The sequence below is a fragment of the Eriocheir sinensis genome, unplaced genomic scaffold (assembly GCF_024679095.1).
Source record: "Eriocheir sinensis breed Jianghai 21 unplaced genomic scaffold, ASM2467909v1 Scaffold324, whole genome shotgun sequence".
NCBI lineage: Eukaryota > Metazoa > Arthropoda > Malacostraca > Decapoda > Varunidae > Eriocheir > Eriocheir sinensis.
In genome coordinates, this window is record NW_026111637.1 from 50,001 (window position 1) to 62,598 (window position 12,598).

General features: G+C 45.0%; 1 protein-coding gene across 1 annotated transcript in view; it reads left to right on the forward strand.

The window, feature by feature from the left end:
- LOC126991708 (hyaluronate lyase-like) overlaps positions 1–12,598 on the forward strand; it is a 99,806-nt gene that overhangs the window by 41,279 nt on the left and 45,929 nt on the right. The gene's annotated exons all lie outside the window — the stretch shown is intronic.

Here is a 12,598-nt window from a genome sequence, read left to right on the forward strand (position 1 = left end):
CTATGCTCTACACCTGTTGCTACAAGGACCCTGAGACAGTCACTATGCGCTACACATGTTGCTACAAGGACCCTGAGACAGTCACTATGCGCTACACATGTTGCTACAAGGACCCTGAGACAGTCACTATGCGCTACACATGTTGCTACAAGGACCCTGAGACAGTCACTATGCGCTACACATGTTGCTACAAGGACCCTGAGACAGTCACTATGCGCTACACATGTTGCTACAAGGACCCTGAGACAGTCACTATGCGCTACACATGTTGCTACAAGGACCCTGAGACAGTCACTATGCGCTACACATGTTGCTACAAGGACCCTGAGACAGTCACTATGCGCTACACATGTTGCTACAAGGACCCTAAGACAGTCACTATGCGCTACACATGTTGCTACAAGGACCCTGAGACAGTCACTATGCGCTACACATTTTGCTACAAGGACCCTGAGACAGTCACTATGCACTACACATGTTGCTACAAGGACCCTGAGACAGTCACTATGCGCTACACATGTTGCTACAAGGACCCTGAGACAGTCACTATGCGCTACACAAGTTGCTACAAGGACCCTGAGACAGTCACTATGCGCTACACATGTTGCTACAAGGACCCTGAGACAGTCACTATGCGCTACACATGTTGCTACAAGGACCCTGAGACAGTCACTATGCGCTACACATGTTGCTACAAGGACCCTGAGACAGTCACTATGCGCTACACATGTTGCTACAAGGAACCTGAGACAGTCACTTGGTGCTACACATGTTTCTACAAGGACCCTGAGACAGTCACTATGCGCTACACATGTTGCTACAAGGACCCTGAGACAGTCACTATGCGCTACACATGTTGCTCCAACGACACTGAGACAGTCACGACGCGCTACACATGTTGCTCCAACGACACTGAGACAGTCACGACGCGCTTCACATGTTGCTCCAACGACACTGAGACAGTCACGACGCGCTACACATGTTGCTCCAACGACACTGAGACAGTCACGACGCGCTTCACATGTTGCTCCAATGACACTGAGACAGTCACGACGCGCTACATATGTTGCTCCAACGACACTGAGACAGTCACGACGCGCTACACATGTTGCTCCAACGACACTGAGACAGTCACGAAGCGCTACACATGTTGCTCCAATGACACTGAGAAAGTCACGACGAGCTACACATGTTGCTCCAAGGACCCTGAGACAGTCACGACGCGCTACACATGTTGCTCCAACGACACTGAGACAGTCACGACGCGCTACATATGAGTCGAAGAACCTTGAGTTGAGTTTAGTTAAACCATGCGCACAAAATATAGGACACAAAGAACCTTATAAATGATCTAGACCCTATAGAAGTTGGTTCAGCACTTTACACGGTACCTGAGCACCTTGGAAAAACATACACTACTATAATCCACTTCCTAACTTTATGTAATTCAGCATACTCTGTCAGTACTCATCGTTGGGCTTCTCTTATCCTAATCTTACCTCAATATTTTCACTTATTGTTCAAGTACACCCTCTAGACCTATCCTATAGAAGCGGTGCTTACGGCACTACGCCACAGCTCGGTGAAAGACATTAATTATTTTCTTCTGACTTTCCGTGGAATTAGCATTACCTCCAAGTCAGAGACCCCTCTGTCTGTGACCAGTGCATTACAAAGGTCACCTACCTTGACAGCGCAAAGAGATGCTTCCGTAACGACTTTGATCAACATCTTTGCCTAATACCTAGTCCATACAAACGATGAAAAGTGACGGAGCAAGGACACCCCACCCTTACTCCTCAATTTTAGAAGGAAAAAGCTAAAGTCGCCTCCCTCACACTTCACAGCACACAGTCCCAGACTAAAGACCAGTCATCAGGTCAGTAATCCTTGTAGAAATCCTACGGATCCGTAGAATGTCCTCACGATGCACTGAATCAAAAGCTCTCTTGAGATCCACATAGGCTGCCAGTCCTGTCGAAACTCGCACCGGTTTTCCACGAGGATATGGAGTTTTGGGATTCTGCCAATTGTTGACCTGACTGGCGTGAACCCTGATAGCTCAGGTCTCTGAACTTTAGAAGGTGACATCGATTTCGCATCAGTAGCAGATGGACAAAAATTTAGCCCAGCAAAATGAGCAGTATAAAATCAATATAAACCACGGTAATTGTTTCAGTCCTATCGGAACGATTTTCGTTCCATATAGGTACAACCAACCTCTTTTTACGCAGTCAAGAGGAATGGCACCGGACTGCCACACGGCAGACAGCACTGTATTCCACCCATGGATTTACCCTCGGATTTCAGCATATCGGCACTGATATTACATTGCCCAGCTACCTTTACATCTTACAATTTCCTCACCTCCGCATGAGCGAGTGAAATTTCGTCTGTCGGTGAACCAGCAGCCGCCATTTGCATCTCTGCCAGAGGGAGCTGTCCTCTTGAGGGCTTTGCATTGTACTGATCCCCAAAGTACTCGGGCCATCAAACCCGATACGCATACGAATGTGGTCTTATCTGCCCATCGGCCGTTCGGATAGTGCTCGCCTGAGATTTGCATTTGGAGCGGAGCTTTTTCCAGATCGGAAAGCAGGTCGTTTGTATTTTGACAACTCTCGACATCCTCAGTGATACCTTTGACAAACCTCTCATTATCTTTATGGAGGTTCTAGTCCTTCGTGACAGAGTTTTGTATCGATCAAAGTTCCCAGCCAGCCTGGCAGTATAACTCTCCTCTTTGTTATTAAGTGTATCCCTCTAAGGAACTCCATTTCTAAACCTTGCCCGCTCTCCAATGAACTATTCGGCAGCTTTAAAAGTTTCACGTCCAGAGTTCCTTCACAATATCAAGCACTTCTACCCTATTTGATATATCCACTGCACTCCTGACCACACGCCCGGTCAATCAGTTTCTCAGGATGGAATCACGGAGAGTTGCATCTGGAGATTGTCTTGGATCTAATGCGTATCTTCAGTTTTGCAACTTTAAGTCTGAGGTCGATCGTAAAGATTTTCAGAAAACTCTAAACTTTTAACTGATCCTCCAGTGAGTACTAACACAGATGTGGTCAAGCTCCTTTGACACACCGCCATCACTGTTATATCAAGTCAAGCGGTCAGGCTAGGGTGTCTGGAACAGTGATCAACACTCCTCAGCATCCTTGACTTTGCAAAGTTCAGAAGGAGAAAACTGTTTATGTTTCTGCTGCGAGAGAATAAACTCTGCGCCAGTAGATGTAATGAAGTCGCCCAAGATAATGGGTGTCACACGGGGTCGACTGTAGGGTCAAGTTTGGCATGTAACATCTCCCCTTAAAATTCATACATCTCGGCAAGGGCGTATGCTATAAAAAGATATACGAAGCCCAAGGTGTGCTTCAACCTCTCCAGCAGCATATGTTCATCAACCAGAGTAACCCAAACCCCCAATGACTGCAATCGGCGAGAAACGGCAGCAGCTATTCCTTTGAAACGGGCTCCATCGCATTAGCCCAACCAGATAGTAGGTACAAAAACACCACTGATCGATCCATTGCCAGGTCTCCTCGTCCCAGAGAACCCCACTGTGCCTCCTGAGTTGAACTGACAGATGTGAATGTAGCTGGTCCTCTGAGAGGCTCAGAATGTTTTAGGCACTCACACGGAGAGCCCGCCGGAGGTGCACCCAGGAATATGATGAGATTGGTGGGGAAGGAGTGCTCTCCTCTTCCCCGACCCCAGACATATCACAGTATTGGATACCGCATAATGGGTGCCTTATGAATTAAATTCTACATACACTTTTCCACACCGCCAGCATCCACGGAGCCCTACAAGGGGATGCTGGTCCTTTGGCCCAACAGCCCCAGGAGTAGCAGGAGAGTATACGAAGCCACCACAAAACAGTGGTGGTCGTTTGGCACAGGTGGACTAACCGGTTGACCTCTCCGAGCCGGAATGCCAAGCGACTTGGCCGGAATAACACAAGGATATATAAGGACACAAGGACACTGCAAAATTAGGGTAGGAGGTGGCTGAGTGGTTAGCGTGCGGGCCCTGCATTCACCGCGCCATGGACAACGTAGGTTTGAATCCCCACACTACCACCTGGGATTTTTCAGTCACCGCAGAATGGCCTAAGACTACCCACATGCTGAATAAGAAAACGTCCAAGTGAAACAAGAATGAGTTCCGGGGGGGAGGATGAGCCAAGCATAACTGGCGCCACTTTAAAGAAAATGGCCTGTGCCATGACGAGCTTGGGCCGACCACAAGGCCCCTGAAGAAAACCTACCGACGCTACAGGCGGAGATGAAAAAAAAAAAGACCAGACGGCCTACACAAGGTAGCTCCTGAAGATAGTTTGCTCAGCAATTTCCCTTCCTATGCGTAAATGCATATAATCTCTGATGAAAGATTTCGATTGTGTTTACCGTAACTACATACCTGCTCAGTTTGTTTCACTCGTCCACTATTCTGTTCGTGAACCAGTTTTTACCCATTTCTTTTCGAAACTTGACTTTATCTAACTTTTGCCGATCACTGCGTGTTCTCACATTTATCCATATAACACCTTAAACCATTCCCCACGCAGTCTACGCCTTTCCAAGACCACCTTAGGTCGCTTAATCTATCCCTGTACATAAGTTTCTAAGTCCCTACCAGAGTCAAATGCAGTTTAAGGATAACATGTGAGGTCCTGTTGCTTACACTTATTGAAATAACAACCCAAGGCTCTATTTGCGCGGTTTCTAGCGATAATATATTCAGTTGTGGATATCGCGCTCACTCCCAAAAGTCTCTCGCAGCTCGAGTGGTTAAGGGGTGTGATATTTAATGTGCAATTGTTTGTAAGGTTATTTATTCACTTTCTTCTTCTTTGGGGAGGCGATGACTGAGAGATTAGCGTGCTGGCGCGGCGTTCAAGAATGCGTAGGTTCGCGTCCCGTCCGCAGCGACAGAGAAGCAGGCAATTTTTCAGCCATCGCCGTGTGGTCGTGTGTGTGCACATGCTATCCGGAAGACCATCTTTCAATCCGAACTGTAGATTCCCTTGAAAAGAGGATCAAGGATGAGCTCCGGGGGGCAGCATGAGCCAAGCAAGACGAGATCACTGTAAGCACAACCCTGCGCCACAACGGGATAAGGCCGACCACCAGGCTCCACCAAGAAAGCCTACCGGCGCCACAGGCTGAAACGTAAAAAAGAAAAAAAAAACTAAGGACGTTACATTTATCGATATTAAATTTCACCATTCATTTGTCGGCCCACTTGTACAGGACGTTTCAATCCTCCTGGAAAATATCGGTATCATTTTCCGTGTTGATCACTGACTTCGGCAAACTTTCCTATGTCACTGGTTATATCGTAGTCGAGATCATTAATGTGTATGACAAACAACAATGAACCCAACACTGATCTCTGTTTAACTCCATTAGTAACTCGGTCTCAATCCGATATGTCATCATTAACCTGAACCTTCTGCATTCTCTCTCTAAGCAGTCCCTCGATCTCTATACCATTGGTCTTTATTATAGTGAGTAGTCTTTATTGAGGCACTTTGTCGAATGTCTTACTAAATTCGAGATGAACAATATAATTATTTTCGTCCTTAAACAATATCATAAATATATTCTCTTTTTTCTGCTTCGTACACATTTTGATAAAACGTGAAAAGATTAGTTAAGCAAAATTTAACCTCAATCTATCCATGCTGGGGGTACTGATGAGGTTGCGTTTTCTAGAAGGTTGCGGATATATTTTGCTTTAAAAGACTCGAACAATTTTCCTACGAGTAACGCTAAACAGCTAGGGCGGTAATTTGACATAACTGATTTATTACCCTCCTTATAAATCGGCACATTAGCTTGTTCCCATACTGATGGTACTACGTCTGCGTCAAGAGACTATCTAAAGATGATGGCCAGTTGTCTAGACATATGATTCAAGATTCCTTGACAAGCGGCTGGAAAATTTCATTTGGGCCGGGAGACTTACTTTTCTTTAGTTTATCTATCTGTTTAGCGACATCCTCCCTGGCTGTTCTCTTATCACATAACATTTCATCTTACCTTTCCATGAGCATCTGGGTTGCTTCAGGGCAAGACGATGTTTGTTGCAAATACCATTAAGAGGCGGGCCCTACTCCTTTAATGTTGTCTTTGTGTCCTTATTGTCGAGGGGCTTACCATCCTGAGGTATAAATGGCCCTGTATCATTCCTTGCTTTTGTACTGTACATTTCGTTAAATGACATTGCATCCTCCTTCGCGTGCCTCGCTATTCTGATTTCATACGTATGTCTTTTTTTTTTTTTTTTGCTTTCCTTGTATCGTTTTTCACTTCCCTTGCTACTAAATATATCTCTTTCTAATGTCAGGTTTTCTTTTTCTTAATCATTTTATATTCCACGCCAGTTTTTTGCTTTGTAGAGTTAGTCATCCATCCCAAGTCCGTATTGGGAGCATGCACGAACACCCGAAAAACTGCCAGACTCACTGGCTGACTGAATTCCACAGAATTATTTATACTCGGTCAGCGGGAAAAAGAAATACGTCAAATGTATGTTGTTAAACTATTATATTATTATGAACGTTTTTATTGACCCTCGTTAAGCGTAGATCAAGAAATATCGTAAAATAAGCCACGTATATGATCTTAGCCACGGGATGTATAACCTCTTTCTGAAGGATGCTATTGTTCTTATCTTTATGAGCTAATTCATTCACTTAAATTATACAATTAAGCAGAAAAGTTAGAAATTCTGGCGTATATAGAATAAACAGGGATGTTTTGATGTAAAATTTTAATAGGATGTTGGTAAAGATTTGACCTTCAAGCCGTAAACAAAATGTCGCCATCGGTGGGTAAATAGGGGTTTGCCAAATCGACTGCTGACTAGGAAAAAGAGTTAGAGAGAATATAGTTGAGATGATAAATAGTATGCACCTCCCGGTGAGAGGTGTCTTGATAACTCCTCAGACATTTTTCTTATCAACTTCTGCAACATTCCCGGTCTTCGTTCCAATTTCCATTCTGTGGAGCACCCTCTCTCCTCCTCTAAACCTAACCTTCTCTTCCTCACCGAAACACAGGTTTTTGAGCCTATTGACAGCAATCTCTACTCTGCTCCTTCGTACTATCTTTATAATAAATTTCAATCACAAGATGGATGTTGCGCCTACGTGCGCAATGACATCACTTGCTCTCGTGCCCACGACCTTGACTCTACTGAATTCTCCACCATCTGGCTAAGACTGCATTGTCATTCTATTACTAAATACATTTGTGCTGTTTATCTCTCACCTAGCGCTGCTAACTATGTAAGATTTTTTGACTACTTGAACTCTAAAGAGGAGCACATCTTGACTCACTCTCCCTTCGCTGAAATCTCCATCCTAGAAGATTTCAATGTTCACCACCATCTTTGGGTTTCATCCTCTTTCACTGACCAGCCTGGTAAACAAGCCTACAACTCTGCTCTCCTCAATAATCTAGAACGGCTGGTTCAGCACCCAACACGTATGCCCGACCGTCTTGCAGACACGCCCAACATACAAGACCTCTTCCTTACCACTAACCCTTCTGCTTACTCTGTCAACTTGTTCTCTCCGTTGGGCTCCTCAGATCACAACCTTATTTTTTTTTTTTTTTTTTTTTTTTTTTACATGTTGCCTATAGCGGCGGTAGGCTGTTACGTTGCGGCCTGATGGCTGGTCCGAGCCCGTCGTGGCCCAGGCAATTGCTTATAGTGGCGCCATTAGTATTGGCTCATGCTTCCCCCCGGAGCTCATTTTCTATTTCACTTGCTCTGCACAGCTTCTTCTAGAGTCCGGGTTGATAGGTGGTTTTCATGTGGGTAGTCTTAGGCCACTCGGCGGTGACTGAAAAATCCCAGGTGGTTAGCGGTAGATTCGAACTCGCATCGTGGACAGCGCACGGAATGCGGGGCCGGCACGCTAACCACTCAGCCACCGCCTCCCCAATTATGTCCTATCGCTCCTGTACATCCTCTGGACCCACCGAAGATGCGATGCTTTTGGCATTTTGCTTCCGCTGGGTGGGAAGACCTGAGGATGTACTTTTCTGATTTCCCGTGGAATGATTACTGCTTCCAGGAGAGAGACCCCTCTGTGTGTGCCCAGCGCATCACGGAGGTGATTGTCTCTGGAATGGAGGCATACATTCCACGTACTTTCTCTATTCCTCATGCTAAAAAGACTTGGTTTAATCACGCTTGCCCTCGTCCTGTCAGAGATAGAGAGGCAGCTCACAAAAGGTACCAGAGCCTTCGAACTCCCGCTAACCATGATTTTCATATTTCCGCCCGGAATCGTGCTAAATATATTCTTCGACGACTTACCAGAAGCTCTTTCATCCATAGTAAATGTTAAAACCTTGCTTTTTCTAATTTTTCCAGAGCTAAAAATATTTCCTCCAACCTCACTTCTTTCCCTCCTCTCCTTAACTCTGACGGCAGCACCGCCGTCTCATCTATCTCTAAGGCTGAACTCTTCACTCAAACTTTCTGTAACAACTCCACTCTGGATGATTCCGGGCATGTAACTCCTTCTCATCCCCCCTCTGACTCCTTTATGCCCGTTATTAAGGCTCTTAAGAATGATGTTTTCTATGCCTTCTCTGGCCTCAACTCTCAGAAGGTTTATGGACCTGCTGGAGTGCCTACTATCGTCCTTAAAAAAACTGTGCCTCTATGCTGACACCATGCCTGGTCAAACTCTTTCGCCTCTGCGTGTCAACATCTACTTCTCCCTGTGCCTAAGAAGGGTGACCGTTCCATTCCCTCAAACTACCGCCCTATAGCTTTACTTTCCTGTCCATCTAAAGCTTTTGAATCTATCCTTAACCGGAAGATGCATAGCATCTTTCCACTTCTGACCTTCCATCTGATCGCCAGTATGGGTTCCGCAAGGGGCGTTCTACTGGCGATTCTTGGTCATCCTCTCTTAGCCGTTTCGGTAAAACTTTTTGAGTTGCGCTAGACATATCGAAAGCTTCGATAGGGTCTGGCACAGCTCTTTGCTTTCTAAACTGCCCTCTTTCGGATTCTATCCCTCTCTCTGTTCCTTTAACTGCAGTTTACTTTCCGGCCGTTCTATCTCTGCTGTGGCAGACGGTCACTGTCTTTCCCCTAAACCTATCAGCAGTGGTGTTCCACAGGGCTCTGTCCTATCACCCACTCTCCTATTATTACTCTCCTATTATTATTACTCACCTATTATTCATCAATGATCTTCTTTCCATAACAAACTGTCCTATCCACTCATACGCTGACGACTCCGCTAACGACTCCACTCTTCATTATTCAACTTCTTTCAACAGAATACCCTCTCAAAAGGAATTAAAAGACTCCAGACTGGAAGGTGCAGAACGCTTAAACCTCAGACCTTGCAATCGTTTCCGATTGGGGTAAAATTAACCTGGTGTCCTTCAATGCCTCAAAAACTCAATTTCTCCACCTATCAACTCGACACAATCTTCCAAACACCTATCGCCTATTCTTCAACAACACTCAACTGTCACCTTCTTCAACACTAAACATCCTCGGTCTATCCTAAACTCAAAATCTTAACTGAAACTTCATCTCTCTCACTCAGTCAGCTTCGACGAGGTTGGGCGTTCTGTATCGTCCCGCCAGTTCTTCTCCCCCGCACAGTTGTTATCCATATACAGGGGCCTTGTCCGCCCTCGTATGGAGTATGCATCTCATGTGTGGGGGAGGTCCACTCACACAGCTCTGTTGGACAGAGTGGAGTGTAAGTCTCTTCGTCTCATCAGCTCCCCTCCTATTACTGATAGTCTTCTACCTCTTAAATTCCGCCCCCATGTTGCCTCTCTATCTTATATCGATATTTTCTCGCTGACTGCTCTTCTGAACATGCTAACTGCATGGCTCCCCCTCTAACGCGGCATCGCCACACACGAGTTACTACTCAATCTCATCCCTTTACTGTCCAAATCCCTCACGCACGAGTTAACTAGAATTTTCACTCTTTCATCTCTCTCGCTAGTAAACTCTGGAACAATCCTCACTCATCTGTATTTCCTCCTGCCTACGACTTGAACTCTTTCAAGAGGAAGGTATCAGGACACATCTCCTCCCGAAATTAACCTATCTTTCGGCGACTTATCTTGACTCTTTTGTTGGAGCAGTGAGTAGCGGGCTTTGTTTTTCATTATAGTTTCCTCTTTTTTTTTTTTTTCTTTCTTTTTTTGGCTCCTGAACTGTTTCTTCTACTGTTAAAAAAAAAATCCTCATGCCTCTCAAAGAATGTTTATCTTATCACTCTACAAATGAATTGGCTTCGCTTACTCGCAAAATTATACTTCTAGTTGAAAAACACGATTTATTAGCATTTATGTGTTTATATGATAATATTGTTAGCGTTTAATACACCTCCGTGTTAGTAGTTATTTAACAACAAATTTAGTGTCACAAGGCGCAACGAAAAACTTTGTGAATGCGTGCACTAACTCGTGCCGTCATCATATAATTGGTGGTTATTATCGCGGAGCATTGTTAATCGCACTGAACAGCCTTGTCGCTTGATTTCGATGGAATTAATATATGTTAAGTAACCGTAGTATAATCATTAGTTGCGGCGATAATTCCTCGTTACAAGGGTGTTTTTTCGTCTGTAGATTTACGTCCTTCTGGTGCTAATATAATACAACTGAGTGAATAAAATGATTTTGTAACCCATTCCGCTGCAGGACTATCAGTCAGTTTAAATGCTGTGGCTGACGTCACAGTCCTATTCAAATGAGGGAATAATAATTCCAGGTGGTAGTTTGAGTATAATTGGCAGTAAAAATATGTAAAATTAAAATAGCTGCCCAAATTAATACGTAAACCACATACTGCGACAGCTTGGCTAAGTAGAAAATATATGAGGATGGGAGGTATTTATTTAAAAAATGAGTGTATGCACCAGTCTGCTTCGAGGCTTCGAGGCGTGTCGCTAATGGAGCCTGTTTGCACATAATCTGTTGGCCCATAGTGATACTGTAGAAATGGACAGTCCAATCCGCCGTGCTGTTTGGCGATAAATGAGGCCTTCAGTGTAAAGGATAACAATGACTTTGCGCCGGTTTTGCGGGGTCTCCAATGAGACTAACGTGAGCATGACTTACTGCGACCATCAAATCAACACAGGATCGAAACGTATTATATACAGTAATGGATTCAGATGCGTCTTCACAATCAGGGGTACCAACTATTCCGAGGCAACTAGCCGTGATCGATTCATTTTCGCATCTATTGTGCCCAGGTGTTCCAGAACTTTTTGTCGAGTGTACAAAGTTGGCCTAAGAAAGGCGAATGAGAGTAAGTGGGCTTGTAGCACATATGAGTGTGCAGGTCTAGAGACAAAGTAAGGTATCCTGTGTGTGAGAAGGGGGATTGATGAGACGATAACATATATTACTTAAGTGTTCCATCTATAAGAAAAGGTTACTTTCTCCGGGAATCTATTTACCATCCCGAAAGGATGAACACCTAGGTGGGCTGCACACTGACTGCCCAGGCCGGGATTCTAGCCCAGGCCAAAATACGACACTTCAGTTAATCTTGTCCCTTGAGTTCACAAAACTACCCCATATTGATGCAACACTTTTTTTTTTTTTTTTTTACAACGAAGGAGGCAGCTCAAGGGCACACAAAAAAAGAAAACAATAATAAAAAAAAGCCCGCTACTCGCTGCTCCTAAAAAAGAAACAAAAGAGGTGGCCGAAAGCAAGATCAAATACGGGAGGAGTGATACCCTCCTCTTGAAAGAGTTCAAGTCGTAGGCAGGAGGAAATACAGATGAAGGAAGATTGTTCCAGAGTTTACCAGCGTGAGGGATGAAAGAGTGAAGATGCTGGTTAACTCTTGCATAAAGGGTTTGGACAGTATAGGGATGAGCATGAGTAGAAAGTCGAGTGCAGCGGGGCCGCGGGAGGGGGGGAGGCATGCAGTTAGCAAGTTCAGAAGAGCAGTCAGCGTGGAAATATCGATAGAAGATAGAAAGAGAGGCAACATTGCGGCGGAATTTAAGAGGTAGAAGACTATCAGAATGAGGAGGAGAGCTGATGAGACGAAGAGCCTTAGCCTCCACTCTGTCCAGAAGAGCTGTGTGAGTGGAGCCCCCCCACACATGAGATGCATAACAAGGCCCTGTATATGGACAGCAACTGCAGAACGCCCAGCCTCGAAGGCAGCTCAGGCACACAAAAAAGAAAACAATAATAAAAAAAAAAAGCCCGCTACTCGCTGCTCCTAAAGTAAAACAAAAGAGGTGGCCGAAAGGAAGATCAAATACAGGAGGAGAGGTGTCCTGATACCCTCCTCTTGAAAGAGTTCAAGTCGTAGGCGGGAGGAAATACAGATGAAGGAAGATTGTTCCAGAGTTTACCAGCGTGAGGGAAGAAAGAGTAAAGATGCTGGTTAACTCTTGCATAAGGGGTTTGGACAGTATAGGGATGAGCATGAGTAGAAAGTCGAGTGCAGCGGGGCCGCGGGAGGGGGGGAGGCATGCAGTTAGCAAGTTCAGAGGAGCAGTCAGCGTGGAAATATCGATAGAAGATAGAAAGAGAGGCAACATTGCGGCGGA